At 45.2% G+C, this 20,318-nt stretch overlaps 1 long non-coding RNA gene across 2 annotated transcripts in view; it reads right to left on the bottom strand.

The window, feature by feature from the left end:
• LOC139176693 (uncharacterized) overlaps positions 1 to 20,318 on the bottom strand; it is a 136,344-nt gene that overhangs the window by 43,623 nt on the left and 72,403 nt on the right. For both annotated transcript variants that reach the window (XR_011561100.1, XR_011561099.1), the window contains exons 3-4: positions 7,728 to 7,787; positions 5,957 to 6,166 (exon numbers count right to left, since the gene is read on the bottom strand). This is a non-coding gene — a long non-coding RNA (uncharacterized lncRNA). The remainder of the gene's footprint in view (positions 1 to 5,956; positions 6,167 to 7,727; positions 7,788 to 20,318) is intronic.

Genomic DNA, 20,318 nt, shown 5'->3' with positions numbered 1-20,318 from the left:
AGAAAAATAAAGTCTGACACTGTTTCCACTGTTTCCCCATCTACCCAAGTTTACCTTAAATCCTGTCTTTTCATAGGCGTGATGACCCCACTAAGGGGGCTCTTTCTCTCCTTTGAATTATTACAGTATTTATTAGCTTGAGTCCAGACCGCTGCTTGCACGAAACATAACTCATGCCGCTCAGTGCCACGGTTGTATGTGCACACAGCCACAGCCACAGTCAGCTGGTCCTGCTATGGAGTGCATGCCTGGGCCTTTGTTCCAGCTCTACAACAGCCCTTACCTAACTGTGTTGTATCTTACCGTGTTTTGTGTTCCTCAAAAAAGAGTAAGTGCCTCGTGGCCAGACTCAGTTTCTCATTCATCTTTGTATTCCAAGGGCCAACCACAGTGCTTGACAAATAATGTTTGGCAAGCAATCACTGAGTTGTTTTTAGCTTCCCAGGTGGCGCTAGTGGTAAAGAAACTGCTTGCCAATGCAGTTAGATGTAAGAGACGCTGGTTTGATCCCTGGGTCAGGAAGATCCCCTGGGGGAGGGCATGGCAACCCACCCCAGTATACTTGCCTGTAGAATCCATGGACGGAGGAGCCTGGCAGGCTGCAGTCCATAGGGTTGCACAGAGTTGGACATGACTGAAGTGACTTAGCCCACATTGAGTGTTTTAGGGAAATTAGATTATAAACTCCTGGGAAGCAGGGAAGGAGCTACAAAATTTCAGGCAAGAGATATACCCCTGACTTATTTTCTCACAATGCCTAGCAAAGTACTGAGCAGTACTCAATAAATATATACTGATTGACTGATGCTTAAACTTTTTCAGAAAATGAATAAACTATGTATATTAGGGAGGGTGACCAACTTATATCAGTCTTCTCCTAGCCATCCCAGTTTTAAAACAAAGAGTTCTGTGTCCAGGAGAACTCGCTGGACTGCGTGCATGCTAAGTCACTTCAGTCATGTTTGACTCTTTATGACCCGATGGACTGTAACCTGTCAGGCTCTTCTGTCCCTAGGACTCTCCAGGAAAGAATACTGGAGTGGGATGCCATGCCCTTTTCCAGGGTATATTCCCGATCCAGGGATCCAACCCTTGTCTTCTAAGGTCTCCCGTATTGGCAGATGGATTCTTTACCATTAGCGCCCCTTGGAAAGCTGTGGAGTTACCCTGGGTCCCAGGCAAACCAAGATGGCTGGTCTGCATAGAGTTCTCATGTACATACCAACAACATAAACGTTATTATTTTTCTCCCTCCTAGTTAAAGGGTTTTAAGGACCACTCTTGCAATCTTCATTTGAGTTTCTGTATTTCAGAAAGCGACTTTTGAAAATATTTCTTGGAAAACCTTATTTCAAGGAAAAAAGCCTAAAATCCAGGCTCTTTAGAATTAAATTTTAAAAATGTATTGTTTTTATCCAGCTCAACACAGACTCCAGCAGTAATTGATGTTCCTTCACCTTCCGGTGGAGGCCACACCCCTCGAGGCTTCAAGCCCCTCCTACTGAGGGGAGGTGTCTGCTCTAAGTTGCCAAGTCCCTTCTGTTTAAGATCAGCCTTCTTGGATCCCTTTGGAAATCTTTTATTAAATCTAAGGGAGTGGGTTGCCATTTCCTACTCCAGGCAATCTGCCCAACTCAGGGATTGAACCCATGTCTCTTGTGTCTCCTGCACTGGCAGGTGGATTCTTTACTACTAGCACCACCTGGGAAGCCCATCACCAACTTACGGGCATGAAAGCAAGGCCCTTGTTTTTGCTGGATTTTCCATCCTCAGTGCCCAAGAAAGTGGCACATAGCAGCCGCTGGTCAACTGCTTAGACTTTCTTGGAAGAATTTGCTTTAAGGGCTATCCTTGTATATGAGATACACTAAGTAAAGCAAGTATTAGACTTAGAAACATCTGAGGAAAATTCTAGCTCTGATTCTATTCTTCTGGCTTGCTAGACTATATAATTGATTTGCCTTGTTTTCATGTCTCTAACACCGGAACAAAAATTCCTGCTGCCCCTGGACTCATCATATCAAATGCACCATTCTCCAGAGTCAGCATCTCTGCAGATTGCATTAACTCAAACTTTAAATGTTAGTTTAGCTGCTGTTAACAAAGAGTCCTAAAATTATAGTGCTTAAACGAGATGGAATTCTATTTCTCTTCCATAGAAAAACCCAGGTAAGCATTCCAGGGCTGGTGTGTTTGCACAATGGTGTCAGCCACCAGGCTTCTTTTATTTCTGGCAGCACCATGCATGGCTTGAGGCTTCCCAAGTGGTTCAGTTGGTAAAGAATCTGCCTGTGATGCCGGAGATACAGGTTTGATTCCTGGGTTGGGAAGAGCTCCTGGAGAAGAAAATGGCAACCCTTTCCAGTATTATCTTCTGGGAAATCCCATGGTTGGAGGAGCCTGGTGGGCTACAGTACATGGGGTCTCAAAGAGTCAGGCATGACTTAGCAACTGAGTATGTATATATACATGCATGGCTTGTGGGATCTTAATTCTCTGACCAGGGGCTGAACCCAGGCCACAGCAGTGACGGTGCTGAGCCCTAAACACTGGACCAGCAGGGAATTCCTCTCCGCCCTCTTCCAGGTTTCTTAACATCTTCTTGCTCTGTCATCTCACTCTATAGCTTTCATCTTGAGGTAGAGGATGGATGTTCCAGCTTTCCCCATTACAGCCACATTCTAGCTATTGGAAAGGGAGAAAATGGAAGGGGAGGTTTTGGTTCTTCCTTGTAAGGACATGAACTGAAGGTTGTACATACCACTTTCATTTCACTCCCTTGACAACAGCTGAATGATATGGCCACACCAAATGCAAGGTACACTGTATTGTGAAATTTTGCTATTGTATTTTTCTATTAGACTTTGGGTTTTTTGAGGCCATGAATATTATCTTGTCCTTCTTTGTGTCCCTCCTTAGTGCCTAAATGAGAGCCTTCCATGTAACAGTCCCTCAGTGATTGCTTATTTAATTAGTGAAATAAGTCAAACTTGATGTGGGTTCAGAATAGCTGAATGTTGGTAGGCAGGTGTTTGTCAAATGCCAGTGCTTTTATAAACTCCTAGAAGTTTAATCAATCTTTCTAGCTTGCTCTATACATCAACTTTTATAATTCATCATGAAAATTAACTAGGGGTGTTTCAAGTGATGTTTAAGCCCATATATTGGCTTCAGAGAACTCATTTTTCTGGGGAGAGGGTCTACATGAGATTTTTTTAAGCTGGATGTAACTGGAGAATGTTTGAGAGCCCCTGGTATGAATGTGGGGTTTGAGGGGTCCCAGCACCTCTGCTGGAATTCAGAACAAATTGAAAAATAAGGCAAAAGACTAAGGTAGATGGAGGCTAATTTTTTTTTAATCTATATTACTATAAAAGTTGGTATTCAAGAGTGTGGCATAACTATTTACAATAGTCAAGGTATGGAAGAAACCTCAATGTCCATCAACAGATGAAAGGATAAAGAAGATGTGAGATACACACACACACACACACACACACACACACACACACACGCACGATAGAATATTACTCAGCCATAAAAAACGAAATAATGCCATTTGCAGCAGCATGGATGGGCCTAGAGATGATCACACTAAGTGAAGTGAGTCAGACAAAGTCAAATGCTATCATATGACATAGGATACCATATGATATCACTTATATCTGAAACCTAAAAAAATGATACAAATGAACTTATTTACAAAACAGAAACAGACTCATAGACATAAAAAAAAAATCATCATTACCAAAGGGGAACTGGAAGGGGAGGGAAGGATGAATTAGGAGTTTGGGATTAACAGATACACACTACTATATATAAAGTAGGTAAACAAAAAGGTCCTACTGAATAGCACAGGGAACTATATTTAATATCTTATAATAACCTACAATGGAAAAGAATCTGAAAAAAAAATACATATATATAATTAATTTACTGTGCCTCAAACTAGCACCTAGCACAGCAATGTGAATCAACTCTACTTCAATTTAAAAAAAAGAATGTGACATATATGTTTTGGAAGACAAGTGGTCTTCCAAATGCTGAACAGCAGATTTAGTCAGACTTTTTCTACAGCCTTGTACCTGAGCAGACCATCTTGTCCCCTCCCTACCAGGTGAGCACCTTCCCTGAGAGAGGCAAGCAGAAAAGGCTTCTCGTGGACAACTCATTCCCAGGAAAGACAGAGGAGGAAGAGGCCAGGGGAACAATCTCTTCTTCCAAACCAGGTGTTAGTAGCTCAGTCGTGTCTGACTCTTTACAACCCCGTGGACTGTAGCCCGCCAGACTCCTCTGTCCATGGGATTCTCCAGGCAAGAAAACTGGAGTGGGTTGCCATTCCCTTCTCTAGGGGATCTTCCTGACCCAGGGATCAAAGCTGGGTCTCTGGCATTGCTGGCAGATTCTTTACTGTCTGAGCCACCAGGAAAGCCCTCGTCTTCCAAAACTCCCCAGCATATTAAGTCACTCTTTCTTCCCTGGAGTAACGAGTAGGAGGACGGCACAGGTTTCATGCTAAGGAGTCTGTTTCCATGGGTGCTGGGAAGAAGGATTCTCCCCTAACAACAAAGGCTGAAAAAATATTTTTGGTCGTAAGTCCCTCTCTCTTCACTGGTTCAATGAACAGCTGAGCCTATGTAGGCTTCAAAGCCTTTCCCAGCCCCGAAATGTGTGAAACAATTCCAACTATAATATTCATGGCTTAAATTTTGGGTGAATTGGGTTATGTGGGAAGCTTCCAAAGGCAGTGTTATATTTCCTGCTTTTTAGCCCCAGTCTTTGTCACTTGAGTCTCAGAGAACTTGACTCCACCTTGCAGGTCCTTTATCCAGTCCATTCAGGGCTGGGGAGCAGTTGGCCTCTCTGTATCTGCAGTATAGGACTATTTTAGACACAGAGGGGCTTCCTAGGTAGCACAGTGGTAGAGAATCCATATGCCTCTGAAGGAGATGAGGGTTCAATCCCTGGATCAAGACGATCCCCTGGAGTAGGAAATGGCACCCCACTCCAGTATTCTTGCCTTGGGTAATCCCATGGACAGAGGAGCCTGGTGGGGCTATAGTCCATGGGATCAAAAAAGAGACAGGACTTAGCGACTAAATAATAAAGGCACAAGGAATCTGGGGAGCTTCCTTTGAACACTCTCCCTGCCCCCCTAATCAGCTTACATAGGCAAAGCAGAAGCTATGGGAACTGGAAGAGTTGGAAATGAAGCCCCTTGAGTCACTGGAGAGTCTTGGAAATTGGGAGTCTGGGTATCTTGGTCTCTGACCTTGGTTATCTCAGTTTAATGCTGAACAATGCATTTTCCTGTTTCAGGCAGTCTCTAGAATGTATCCCTTGCAAATGGTAAGGAAATTGAGTGTTCTATATGCATATAAATAGCATCCTTAATCATCATCAACCAATGCTACACTTTCCTCGTAAAGCTTCAAGAAAGCGACCCGGGCGTTCCCATGGCCTTTTAGAGGAATTTTCCTTGATTCCATAAAGCCTTGAGCAACATTGAAGCTCTGTAATAATACCAAGCTACTTTTGCATTTATTCTAGTCTTAGATTTGAACATTATAATATTAGTTGTTTAAATTTTCATAGATTCCAAGGTCAGAAGAGTTCTGGGGAAGTCATTTAGATTCATCCTCCTGTGGGTCTCTAGGCAGGGCTGCAACTTGGCTAACAAAGACAAATGGTTTTCCGTCTGATTTGGAAAGGTCTCCAGGGGAAGGTTCTGTAACCGACCACAGTAATCACAAGTTACTCCGTGAATGCGCCCCCACTTTGAGAAAGCCTAGCTCCAGTGAGTCTAAGGTGGCAGGATAATTTATTAAGATGCTAATCTGTGCTTTGTTCTCTGTAATTTGTCTCCCCTACCTCTGCTCATCCCCCCCACCATTCCTTACCCAAGAAGGCGGTCGGTCAGTCCTTTTTCCCTTCTCTGGGAGGTGATGGAACTTACCTGTGCCATGTTCTTACTGCTGTAGTAGACAGAGGCAAAGAGACGCGGATGCACGTGCCCACATGCTAACTTTAAAGTCAGAATCCAGTCTCGCGGAGAAGCGGTAGAAGGCAGGCTCCTTAGAGGGTACAGCTCTGCCCTGGGAGATAAGAGCAGGAGCTATGTGTTCTTAGACAATGGTTTTTCTCTCTTTGACCTCTGTTTGATCATCTGTAAAATGAAAGGTTGGTTTAGTGACATTTAGGTACCACCCTGCTTTTGATTCTGGGAGATTATCAGTCTCTTTAGCTCTGACTGCCCAGGACAGCTGCAGAGCATTTGTTTAAAGGCTTTTGGGGTAGGGTGGGCAGCTTGAGCAAAGGAAAACCAATATGTAATACTAGGGAAACATTTCAAGTAAAAAATTATTTGTTGTTTATCTGAAGTTCATATTTAACTGAGCATCCCGATTTTATCTGATAATCTTATTTGGGGGCACCTGTGTTTTGGGAGACAAGAGGCTGAGGGTGGAAGAAGCCGGCTTCTGTTCAGGCTCCTTGAGACTGCCCTGGGCACTCCCCCTAATTCCCCCACCGACCCATCCTTCCCCACCCCATCCCCCTGTGTTCAGGAAGCAGACTGGTCTATTTCTTTTTCTGGTGAGTATGTCTATTTTATTTTTAAGTTTAGAGAATGGGCATCTTGGAATGAAAACTATGCCAGCACACTTTTCTTAACATCTTCAAAATAAATATTTAACAGGAAAAATAAAAATGGAGTCCACCCACTTTACTCAAGGTCAAAAATTCTAAGCTTTATAGAAATTAGAGACCAGATCAATGAATCCTACAGCAAGGAGAAAGTGAAACAGAGCAGGACCCTCTGGCCCTTACCCCTCTGTGTCCTCTGCCTGCCTTTTGTCTGTGGGAAAAACCAAGGAATAAGTTTAATCAGAGAAGTGACAAAATGCAGAAACAAAGGAAAACAGTCAAAGGAGACCAAACAGTAATAGTGAGTGCAGTCACCAAAAAAGTCAAGGACCTTTGGTTTCTTCTCGAGGGCCACAGATAATATTCTGAGTCATATCCTGTGAGCTGCCATATAGACACTAAAACCCCCACCAGGTAGAAGGACTTAACTATATGATGACCAGACTGGAGGCATGACATAAGCTGTACAGTTCTGGGAACTGGCCTCAAGAGATGGAAACAAACCGACCCTGGAACTGAAGATTACTGTACACAAGGCAATGCTGGTCAGACCGCTGATGACCAATTTCAAGATGACTGTCAGAACTGACCGTGCTGTGTCTTCACGTAGCCCCTTCCCTCAGCCTACAAAAGCTCTTGCTCACTGACTGTCAGGGTTGGGGGTGGTGGGGAGTCAGCCTCTGGACAGGCGTCCACTTCCCCTCCTCCCACTGGCTAGCCGGCATCAAGATAAAGCAAGCTTTCTTTTCCACCAACTTGGCCTCTTTAATGGCTTTTGAGCAAAGAGCAGCCAGATCCCACTTTTGGTTACAAAATCAGCTGTTAAACTGATCGAAATGATACAAGTTCTTCTGTATCTGCTCTCCCAGGAAGGATATGACAGGTGTTCCCAGCAGGAGTTATATTTTTCTCCTGTCCTCAAAGCTTCTATGACAAAGGAAAGCAAATGGACTCAAGGTTTGCATTTTCTATAACATTATAGGTTTTTTAAACAAACGTCCCTGGGAACCTGACATTCCTTTTCGGAACTGCATTCAATATCACTATGTGATTTAAGGAGATCATCAGCAAATCAAGCCAACCTGATGACATGAGTTGGGTTCCCTGTGGCTTCTTGACATAAAACAGGTCAGGATCTAAAACTGAAAGTTGAAAGAAAGATTATTTATATTTTGTCCAATGAGTGCATACATGACCTTCATGTAAAGGGAATGCCATGGCCTTGGGTGAAAGGACTCTCATTGATCTGTCACATTTTCAATCCAAGTAAGGTACCAACGCATGTAGGATACAGTAACTCAAGGGCTCAAGGTTGAACACTGTTAACATTGGCAACAAATTTAGTGTCAAATATGTCTTCACCCATATCGAGGAGGTCACTTTGTCAGTGAGTAGGTCTAGGTCCCAGATTGGAAGTCCATTGTTCAATTTTAATACTTTAGCCGAATCTAGAGCTTTGTGAATACGAATGACTGACTCATTGCTGTCCGTGAATCCTTTTGAATTGAGAGTAACCTAAGGATGATGTACAGGAAATAGGTACCTTTAAGGATGTGGGTGTGAGGGACAGAGTCTGAAAGACTGAGTGAAAACAATTCATTTATCAACATTCAATTTTCCTCAGTGTTAAACTAGTCACTCTCTTTTCATATTTTACCATCTAGAAATAGGTTTGCCTTGAGTCACAGTAAGTGCCAAAACCCCTTCCATTGCTCTGAATTTGTTGTGCCAAGAGATTTTACCTGCCTTGCATTCATAGGAAGGGTAGGTGGAAGGCATTTAGGGGTCATGAGAGAATGCCAGGGCAACTCAGCTGAGAAATACAGGGAGGGGTGTGGTTTGGACCCTGCTTCATTTCAGAAGCATTTCAAACAACTTAACGTGCTCAAGTATTTTCTGAGGGGCAGGACCATCCTGCAGAACAGATAAAATGCTCCAACTTCAAGTAGGCAGACAACTGTTTCAAAGAAAAAAATTGAGGTGCTTAGCCTTGGCAGTGTTCTGATGCTAAGCAGGGGTGGAGAGTCCAGGGCGAGGCTGGGCCTGGGAAGCAGGGGTTGGACCGAAGGTGGGGAGAACTTGCATCAGATTTGATGTTGCTTAATCAAGGTTAAAGCTTTAGCTTGTTACCAGGGTAAGGACAAGCCAGTGAATCCGACAGCAAAATTGCTATTTATCTCTCAGAAAAAAAGGGAAAGTAGGGAGGAAGAAAGGAGGCATGAGCTTGGACTCTCTGTAGGTTATTTCTGAATAATGGAAATATTTTAAATTCCGGTTGTAATTAATCAAATCTATGTTCTTTCAGAGTTGAAAACTAAATGGATGCATCATTAATGGCTTACTGTAAAAGTACAATCATGCAAATTTCACCTAGTCTCCTATTCATTCCAACTGAAAACTCTAATGATAACTGTGAACGTCCTGAACTTTTCCTGGGGGCCAGATACCATGCTCTGGAGAAGGCACTGGCGACCCACTCCAGTACTCTTGCCTGGAAACTCCCATGGACACAGGAGCCTGGTGGGCTGCAGTCCATGGGGTCACGAAGAGTCGGACGCGACTGAGCAATTTCACTTTCACTTTTCACTTTCATGCATTGGAGAAGGAAATGGCAACCCACTCCAGTATTCTTGCCTGGAGAATCCCAGGGACGGGGGAGCCTGGTGGGCTGCTGTCTATGGGGTCTCACAGAGTCGGACATGACTGACATGACTTAGCAGCAGCAGCAGCAGATACCATGCTCAGAGCTTTGAGTATTATATTCTTACACCACAGATGAGGAAACTGAGGCTTAGAGGACTGAAGCAAATTAACACATCTCAGAGTTTCTTTTAAGTATAAAACAAGATACAGGGATATGTTGTACAACATGAGGAATATAGCCAATATTTTATAAGAACTATAAATGGAGTATAACCTTTAAAATTTGTGAATTGCTATACTGTATACCTATAACTTACATAATACTGTAAATGAACAATGGGCGTTAGTGGTAAAAATTCTGCCTGCCAATGCAGGAGATATACAGACATGGGTTCCATCCCTGGGTCAGGAAGATCCCCTGGAGGAGGGCATGGTGACCCACTCCAGTTTTCTTGCCTGGAGAATCCCATGGACAGAGGAGCCTGGAGGGCTACAGGCCATAGTGTCGAATGAGTTAGACAAGACTGAAGCAACTTAGCACGCATGATACACATCAACTATACTTCAATAAAAAATCAATTTAAAATTAAAAATAAATAAGTAAATACATAATTAAAAAAAGAAGGTAGGCCATAGGAATTTAGCAATAAGTGGACCTTAACAAGAGTTGTTTTAGTTATGGGAGCTGAAATAATATTGCATTGATTTGAAGTTTATTTTTCACTGTCCAGATCTCCTGCTCCATTGCTTTTATTTTTTTAACTTTTTATTTTATATTGGAGTGCAGCTGATTAACAGTGTTGTGATAGTTTCGGGTGGACAGCAAAGGGACTCAGCCATACACATACATGTGTCCATTCTTCCCCAAACTCCCCTCCCATCTGCCACATAACATGGAGCAGAGTTCCAGCTACATCTCAGAGTTTATATGCGGTGTAAACAGGACTTGAATCTCTGAGGTCTAACTCTAAAGCACCATTCATAGCCATCACATTATATTTCTTCTCCTGCCAACATGCAACAGATGCATCCTTGCAATCAGGAACAGGTTTTTCTTAAGGAGCCAGAGGTGAGAAGAGCCAGTTTAGATGATAGGAGGAAAACTGTGGCAGAGCACACCCCTGTCACAAATAGGTCTTTGAAGGCCCCACGTGGCTGAACGGAGTAAACGGAGAGAGTGGGCTTATTTGCTGCGGGGCCTGGTTTACTGGCCTAGTGGATCAGCAATGGGCCAGGGGCCAGTCCTTCAAGGCACAGACTGAGAACAGGGCTGGCAGAAAGGAGCTCTTGGTCACTGCACTCTTATCTGGAGTCATGAAAAGCTGGGGCATTTGTAGGTGTCTCTAGATTTTAATTTTTGGTGGACTGGGAATGTCAAGAGAAAGAATATGAAACTAGGGCTTTTCCAAATTTTTGGAGACATTTAGATGAGAGCGCAGCATTTCCCTTGTAACAAAGGTTAGGTAGGGAAGAACCCTCTCCCCCTTTCTGGTGGACTCAGACAATGCTGGCCCTTGTGGGTGGGAAGGGCCACACAGGCCTGGCCTCCCAATCCTGCTCCTCCAAGCAGGCAGGCTCCTAAGCCCACAGACTCAATTTCCTTTTTAGTACCGTGGGCTGAAAATGCTGACCTTACTGGGTTGTCATGACGATCGGAGATGGCATAAGATTGTACCTGCACAGAGTAGGTACTTGATAAATGGTAGTTATTACAGGTGCATAGTTTTTAGTGGGTGGATGGGAGACGGCTAAACTAAGAGAGAGAGACAGACATTTTAAAGGCTGGAAAAAGAAAAAGAGGGAGGGTGGGAACCGTGGCATTCGGCTGGTGAGCCCCACTCCGTCCCCTCTCTAACTCTGCCCTTTTAACAAGCCATGTGCAGCTTGCAATGGATGAGACCTGGTGTCTGCCAAGACAAACCCCGGCCAAGAGGCCAGGTGACACGAAATTACAGCCCACATCTCCCTCTAATGAGCCTAGCCTGCTTGTTAAGTACGCAGTACTGTCGGGGGCCCAGTTGGGGTGGAGTCTGCTGCACCCCTCACGTGCACGTGGGTGGTTAGAGCACACGAGCGTGACTGCCAATATCACGGCTGATTAGTTCCACCGCAGCACAGGGCTGGGCAGGGTGATGTATGTGGGAGGCGGTTGTCAAGGACGACCACCCGAGTCACGCAGCCCTCATGCTACCTGGGAAGTGGACTCTGGCCAGCCAAGGAAGCTCTTGAGAGCTCAATGAGTGGAGGTGCTCTGGGGGTGAGAGCAGCTGGTCCCCCAAAGGGCTTGCTGCTCAGCTGGAAGACCACACAGGTACACACACACACACAGGCACTCTGCACACACCCCACACATGTGCGTGCCACAGGCAGACCACATATAAACACACATCATGCATCACACCCATGTACACATATGCACACCACACACATCTGATGCATGCACCCTCTCTATATATCACAAACATGTACATGCATGGCACACATACCTACCATAGGCAAGCCACAGATACATAAACACACATCACACAAATTTATATGTGCCATGTGGACCACACATCACACATATGTTTATATTCCACATGCTCCAGACTCATGTACACACTACGCTACACATAGCACACACGTGCCTAACCTATGCAACATACACATATATCCACACATGTCACACATATACACACATCAACCCCACACTATCCTCAGGCGTGCATACTGCACTGATACCACACAGACACACAAATGGCCCCAGATCATACCCCCAGCATACACACCTGTGCTCCTTCCCACAGTTCCATACATACTACATACATGTAGACATACACACTGCATCAATACTTATCACACATACACACAAGCGTATATACTTCCTGGGGCTTCCCAGGTGGCTCAGTGGTAAAGAATCCACCCGCCAAGCAGCAGATGTGGGTTCGATCTCTGGGTCAGGAAGATCCGTTGGAGAAGGAAATGGCAATTCACTCCAGTATTTTTTTACCTAGAAAAAGATGTTCTTACCTGGAAAATTCCATGGACAGAGGAGCCTAGAAGGCTACAATCCATGGGGTTACAAAAGTTGGACAAAACTGAGCAGCTGAACAACAACAATATACTTCATATCACACAAATATACACATCACACTCACAGTACAGACCTATATACACAAAATACACACCACACAAAATGCACAGATGTACTCACCACTCACATGAAACACACTTCCACACACTACACATACACCCACACCCCACATACATCACACATACTCACATACAGCACATATACATCATCCAATTCACCCACACACCACACACACACACCACACATGTGCACACATACGTAATACATCTACCACACACAGCACACACATACATTCACACATCCAAACACCTCCACTCTACATGCACACATACACAGCCCCATGAATGCCACACAAAATACATGCCACACACCACACGCCTGACCACACACAGCACATGTACAGCACACATGCTGAAACTTCTCACGTGTCCACACACATAACACACACATGCACTACCACACAAACATGCGTAACCTCACACACATCCCAGCACCACACACAACGAGCACACACAGAATGTGCCTTGCTAGTGCCCCACAGGCATGAGCACACTGAATTTGCAGAGCTCAGAGCTGTGGGGACAGGAAATGGGAGTGATGTGATGGGGTCACCACTGCTCCTGTCCCTGAATTCCCAGACCCATACAGTTTTCAATTTAGGGGACACAGCGTCATAGAGGGACTTCTGACTTAATGCACATACCATCCTAAAGAACGGCATCTGATCTGCAGATTATTTCCGCTGTGCTTTTAGGAGGTGGTTCCAGAATTCTGGGGCTGCAGACTTTGGATGGTGTGTTGCGTGACACGACAAGTGCTCCCATGAGGTTACCCCCACTGGGAAGTGGGTCCCTGTTGGATGCTATGTTAGGGATTCTGAGATAGTGGTCACACATTCTGTGAACCCCTGGAGAGTGGTGCTGGCTGAGGCCCCATGGATGGAAAGTATCAATTCATATTGAGATAAGAGACATGACTACTGGGCGGATCTACAGACCACCCGGAGGACACACAGTCAGCCAGGGCTTAGCCAGGACTTTAGCCAGCTCCAGCTCTAAAAGGGGCTGTGATGGGGATTTGCTGTGTAACTCAGGGAACTCAAACCAGGGCTCAGTAACAACCTTAGAGAGGTGGGATGGGGAGGGAGGTGGGAGGGATGTTAAGCTGCGAGGGAACATGGGTAAACCTATAGCTGATTCATGTTGATATTTGGTAGAAACCAACACAATACTGTAAAGCAATTACCCTTCAATTAAAAATAAATAAATTTTTAAAAATTAACAGAAAAAAGTATGTTAAAAAATTTTTTTAAAGGGACTGTGACCACACTTCAGGTCTCCTGGTATCAATGAATATCAACAGATCTGTGCCTGACAGCCTTAAAATGTCTGGGTATTTTCCTTTCCCAGTGTATGAGGGCTCTTTGGGAAAGAATTGGGGAATCACTGTGGTGTGTACTTGCCACGGCATTGCAGTGTCATTCTGCCTGGGGATCTGACTGTCTCTAGTCAATGGGATCCAGACTTGAAAATCTTCTCAGGTCCAGAAAATAAAGCAAATGGTGATGACTTTTTCCTGGAGTGACCACTCTCTGCTCCTGCTCCTCTGTTCATGCCTTCTCCAGTCTGTAGGTATTAATCAGCACTCTCACTGGCTGACCATCTCTTTTTCCTCCAGTCTTAAGTTCAACCATCTTGACCAAGCATGTTAAAAATTTAATCCAGGGGTACTCCCATGGCTCCTGCTGGTTCATGATAGCTAATGCTTACAGCCCCTTTACGATGTAGGCTTCTTTACTCATCAAACCAATACATCTCTGGATTATGCTAGAGGCTGTCAATCAGCTATGCTCCCTGTAGCAGGACCCCTTAAAAGGAGATCTGAGTGATGCACATCCATGGCCACCATAATGGGAGAACAGCCCTGCTCACAGGATTGATGGAGCCAGCCTCTGGGTGCTTCTCAGAAAGGAAGTTTTCCAGGTGGTAGAAAAATTCAGGTGAGAAGAAGAGAAGAGGGCAGCAGAGGGTGATATAGTTAGATAGCATCATCAACTCAATGGACATGAATTTGAGCGAACTCTGGGAGACAGTGGAGTACAGAAAAGCCTGGCGTGCTGCAGTCCATGGAGTCACAAAGAGTTGTACATGACTTAGTGAATGAACAACAACAACCCCAGAAACCAACTCTTAACTTAGATTTCTCTTATTTAGTCTTAACTGTCTACCACTTTCGGAGAAGGCAATGGCACCCCACTCCAGTACTCTTGCCTGGAAAATCCCACGGACGGAGGAGCCTGGTGGGCAGCAGTCCATGGGGTCGCTAAGAGTCAGACACGACTGGGCGACTTCACTTTCACTTTTCAGTTTCATGCATTGGAGAAGGAAATGGCAACCCACTCCAGTGTTCTTGCCTGGAGAATCCGGGGACAGGGGAGCCTGGTGGGCTGCTGTCTATGGGGTTGCACAGAGTCGGACATGACTGAAGCGACTTAGCAGCAGCAGCAGCAGTTTACCACTTTGGTTAAGTTGGGAAGAAGCTAAAGACCCTTAAAGATCCAAAGAACCTAAAAATAGAGACACCTGTACTAGAGCCTAAAACCCACACTGGCAGGTGTGATAACCACCACAGGTTCCAAAGCACCAAGTAATGCTGAGGCTGGCCGTGTCAGACACGCATTCCACGTGTGCCAGGCCAGGTCATCCCACGTGGAATGCCCACCTCTTTCCAACTTCCAAGTGACTCCATTTATGAATAGGAAAATAAAGCAATGTCAATATCAAGGAAAGGTACTGGGGAGGGGCATTGACCCATCAAACAACTCTCAGTTTTCCTCCCATGGAAGCACTTCTTGCCAACATGAAGACCAAGTGATCCCCAATTTAAGATATTATTGGTTCAGAGTGTGCTTAAAAGTTTCCTGCCCCTGGGTGAATGCAATTCTCTGCTTAATATCTAATTACCCAGTCCATTGCCAGGAAGGAACTTCGACCCTGGAGAGTTCATCTGGGTGCGTGTTAATTTGCTGACCAACTGACTGAAGTCTTGTTCAAAAACTTGGAAGAAATGAGTCCGAATTCTAACAGCAGGAAATCTTAGTGGCTAAGGTGTGTTTCTTGGGCTAGTAGAGACTTTATCAAGAATGATTCTCATTTCTAGAACCATATCTGACCACTAAGTTCATGGAATTTCAAGGTTAGAAAGGACCATACAAGGACCATACGAACCATTCCATGCAACTCCTCATGACCTGAAATGTTGGCGAGACTGTCAAGCCTGGTGATGTCATCCATGTCAACTCTGCTGTCACATTTACCTCCCTTTATGCTGCTCTGGACACAGTTAAAAGTAGCTCCTGGCACACGTTCTGGTTCTTACAACTGTTTGCTGTCCAAGGTTTTCTGTGTCCAAAGGTCTGGGCCGTGATTTGAGAGCTTACATACTGTGCAAAAGTATAGCGATCCTAATAAATCTGAAGTCACATTCTATACACACTTCCCCCAGCCACCCCACATACTCCCACCTCACCATGCAGTCAGCTGGCATATGGCCTAGGAAATACACCAGCAAAAACAAGGCACAGTTAGGAGGCATAGCTGCTCCCAAGAAACCATGCAATTAATTTCAAAGTAAAAATAATTGGATTATCTGTGCCATGGCTTTCTTCATTAATGCCGATAATTGGGAGATTTTAGCAGTCTATTTCCTTCCTTCTTGAAAAAAGTGCTTATAATGTAATGATGGGGATCCCTGCCCTTGACATTTACCCTGGGTGGGAGTTTGTAGGAACTTGTGTCTGGTACCTTTAACTGGCAGGTAAGAAGGAAAGTACTAGAAAAAGGTAACCTTGGGGACTTCCTTGGTGGTACAGTGGATGGGAATCTGCCTGCCACTGCAGGGGACACGGGTTCAATCCCTAATCCAAGAAGGTTCTACATGCCACAGGGCAACGAAGCCCATGCACTACAACTATTGAGCCTGTGCTCTAGAGCCTAGGAGCCTCATCTACTGAAGCCTGTGCACCCTAGAGCCTTCATGCCACAACTACTGAGCCCAGTGCTGTGAATACTGAAGCCCATGTGCCTAGGGCCCATGCTCTGCAACGAGACGCCACCTCAGTGAGAAGCCAGCACACCACAACTAGAGAGTAGCCCCCGCTCTCTGCAACTAGAAAAAAGCTCACGCACAGCAATGAAGACCCAGCATAGCCAAAAAGAATGAATAGAGAATGAATAGATAATAAATTACAAAAAAGAAGAGTACAGTTAAAAAAACAATAAGCTTGGTGGCTTGGACCATGAAAATTAAAAAATCACTGAAGCTCTAACTACCATGGCTAACCACAACCCCACGCGAACATGACATCTGCCACTCACAACCAAGCTGGGGTTGAAGTCACACAGACGCTCACTCTCCAGGAGTCAGTGGTCAGAGTTGGGCTGGCCGAGCGTGCTCTGGCAATGGAGTTAACAGAATCAGGCCAAGCAGGAAGGGACTCAAGGGCAAGGGCTGAGAGGCAGCAAGAACAGCAGGGAGGGGAGGTGATACCCAAGATGGAAAAAGACATTCTCCTGTCCTCCAAGTTGTCCTGCCTGCTGGCTGGGCTTGGCTCAAACTGGGGTCACGAGTCCACCCACAGGGAAATCGCCTGAGGAGCTTACAAAGATGCAGGTTCCTGGGTCCTTGCCATGGACCTGTTTAATCAGCATCTTTGGGATCCCAGGAATATGTGCATGTGTTTTCCTAAGTTCTCTGGGTGATTCTTATACAATGAAATGCCAGACTCACTGCTCTGAGCACACTGTGCAGACTCCAACGGGGGACTTCCACCTGCCTAGGCATGAATCCGTATCTGATTGTGGCAGGCTCATCACGGTGGGGGTGGGCATGTCTTCACAACCCCCACTGGCCCTGATATTCACCAGGATCAAATCCAAAATGGGATTTAACAAGCTTGTTCTTCTTGAGAAATGCCGGTTTGAAATCCTAAGCCAGCAATTGGCAATCTCTTAAGGCAGAAAGGCTGAAAACTAAGCAACAATTTATTTCCTTGGAACTGGTAAGGGTTTAGCGGCTGTCTTCTCTCGCTGGATGTGCTGAATTAGAACCATGCAAAACAAATACAGCTCCCCTGGGGCCCTGTGCATGATTTATTTCCAGATTTAATGAATGACCACGTGCCTGGGTGAGTGGAAAATAACCCGCAGACCCGCTCATCCCTGAAGTGCAGTGGAAAAGCCTCTCTTGCAGAGAGGCCGCTCAAGGATGCTGACCCATTTCCACATCCTAATCTCCCCGTAAAGCAGGTGACGCAGCAGTGGACCAGGTACCAAGGCTGCTGCCTTTGCCTCTGAGAACACAGTTTCTCAACATCCTATGAGATGTCTATTGATCGGAGAGCCTAGCTGATGTCAACACTGATTGTCTGAAGGGAGGCTATTCAATATCACAAGGTCACAATGAGGAAAAGCCCTCATAATTCACTATCCTGGTCCACCAAACACCCCGAATTGTTTTCTTTTTTCATAGTATCTTTCCATGGTTGCCCAGCGACTCTCTCCCTGCCACTGGACTTACTGTGGGATTTAGATCTTACATTTGCTGTTATTTACCTGTTTCTCCCCTGGCTTAACTTTTCAGATTCATGTCACAGCCAACACCTGTTTTATATGCTCTGGCCCTGCTGCAGCCTCATCACACAAAAGGCTGGTTTAACTCCTCAACAGAAAGCTGTTATTTTACTGGCCCTGGGACTTTCATGAATCATATTTTCTGCCTGGTCCGAGCACCATCTCTATACTGAAATAATGTTTATCAGTGCTTAATTGATTGAATAGGCACCTGCCTCGCAGATGTCCTGTCGGGCTGAATGAATTCATTAGTTTGTTAAGGTTTTGTGAGACTCGCAGAGGGAATCAGGTCTGGTAACTAGATAGGGATGTCGCTGCTGTAGCCTACCCAGAACTTAGCGATGAATCACAAAAAGCACCTTACCCCCCTCCTCCCCCTACAATCCCCATCCCCCACCTTGAGAAGGGCAGCCACCTTGATGAGAAGCAGGGCAGTTTTAAATTACAGAATCATCTCCAACCACATGGTTGCTCCTACCCCCAAATTATGGCTCAGGCAAAATTCATATCCAGAGATACCACTTTCATGATTTTTTGCACATATTCGCCCCTTGATTCATTCATTCTCTCCTGCCCCCTCTCCATGCTCCTCCTTTCTCTCCATCCCACATCCTCTGGCTCCCTCCTTCTCTAGAGATCATTCCTTGCTTGCACCCTGCTGTCAGAAACACATCGGATAAACGAATTCCCTTTAAGGAGTAAGCGATTAACAAGGTTAACATCCCCCAATAGTATGGGTATTTGAAGAGGAAAATCTTAAATCCAAGGGCAGAATAAATGGCAATGGTGGAAATTCACTGAGGTCAGGGAAAGTGGGCTTTTCACTGTTCTGAAGTCACAATATCTAGTTAACATCCCTCAGCCTTTTCATGAAGGTTAATAGAAACTCCTGTTTCTTGGATCACACCTAACAGGAATCAGTTTCATTCCACAGGAGTGTCAGAGATGCAGTTCTTTGCTTTCCTTTTTTCCTCCTAAGCCTCCATTCCTCTGGGGGTTGCAGAAATTGAATTTCAATTAATTTGGCTTCTCCCCTCCACATGCTCCCTGGGTTGCATCTACATTCTGGAGGCTTCCATTGTGCCAGGTATGGGGAGGGGACATCTGGTCCTCGGATCACTCTCCGTCCATGCCAGCCTCCCCCGAGGTGTCTACCTCGCCACCTGGTCTGCAGTTACTGGAGCAGCAGGGGGCTGCTGAGTCATCCTCGTTCCTGAACTTGGGACTCTTCACACCCAGATCTCTCTCAGCTCCTTCCAGGACCACCTGGGCATGTAGGTGTTAACTGTTTGTGTCACCCTAGTCTGGGCCTCAGAAATCTTCAAGAGGCTGTCTAAAACCTTGCCAAATTTCTTTGCCACTCATGTGAATCTATGTAGGGGCATGAGAATAGCATTATCTTTTGGGATCACATTGATTCCTGGGCTTTTGGGGGCTTTGGTGGAACTTAGTGGAGGAGAAAATGGCCACCCACTCCACTATTGTTGCTGGAGAATCCCCATGGACAGAGGAGCCTGGCGAGCTACAGTCTATAGGGTTGCAGAGAATCAGACACGACTGAGCATGTGTTTGCATGCCCCTGGAAATCTGAATGCAGGTCCCTTCCTTCTCTAGGTAGAACCAGCCAAGCTGTGTTAGGAGGGCATTTGTCTTTCTTCCTCACTCCTGCACCAGGCTCAACCTCCGGAAGAAGGCACAGGGATGTTTCTCAGGGACCCACCAGCCTCTAAGCCCTACGAACTTTCTTCTGACTCCCTTCCTCCCCATGGCTAATTAGTTTCTCCTCTTTTCTCTAATTTCTGCTGTGTCATTCTTTTCTTGAGGTCAAAAATACAAAATGACTGAATAGAGGAATGATCCAAAGGATGCAAGTAAAAGGTGGCCAAAGAAGAATTTTATTATAAAATATCCAGGGAACTATAAAATGCTTTGCTAGGCACTGGGAGGGGGTATAAAGTATTGCAAATCATACATAGGTCTTACACCTACACCTATAAAGGTAATGCTAAACACAAATTCAGGAGTTAAATGACATGATAAGGAAAAAAGAAGTCAGTTCATAATTGCCTCCCCTGGAGGAGGGCATGGCAACCCAATCCAGTATTCTTGCCTGGAGAATCCCATGGACAGAGGAGTCTGGTAGATTTACAGTCCACGCGGTCGCAAAGGGCTGGACATGACTGAGTGACTTTCATTTCACTTTTCCTTTTTTTCATTTTTCCCTTTTAAGGAATTAGGACTCTTCAACAGGCAGTGGCAATTTCTTAAAGTTAGAAGCCAAACAGAATACTGGTCAGACTCTGTATCAACAAATATGACTATGGCTC

This window comes from Bos indicus, chromosome 17 (genome assembly GCF_029378745.1).
Source record: "Bos indicus isolate NIAB-ARS_2022 breed Sahiwal x Tharparkar chromosome 17, NIAB-ARS_B.indTharparkar_mat_pri_1.0, whole genome shotgun sequence".
Lineage (NCBI taxonomy): Eukaryota > Metazoa > Chordata > Mammalia > Artiodactyla > Bovidae > Bos > Bos indicus.
Note: the sequence above shows the minus strand (reverse complement) of the source record. Positions and strands in the feature narration are given on the sequence as shown.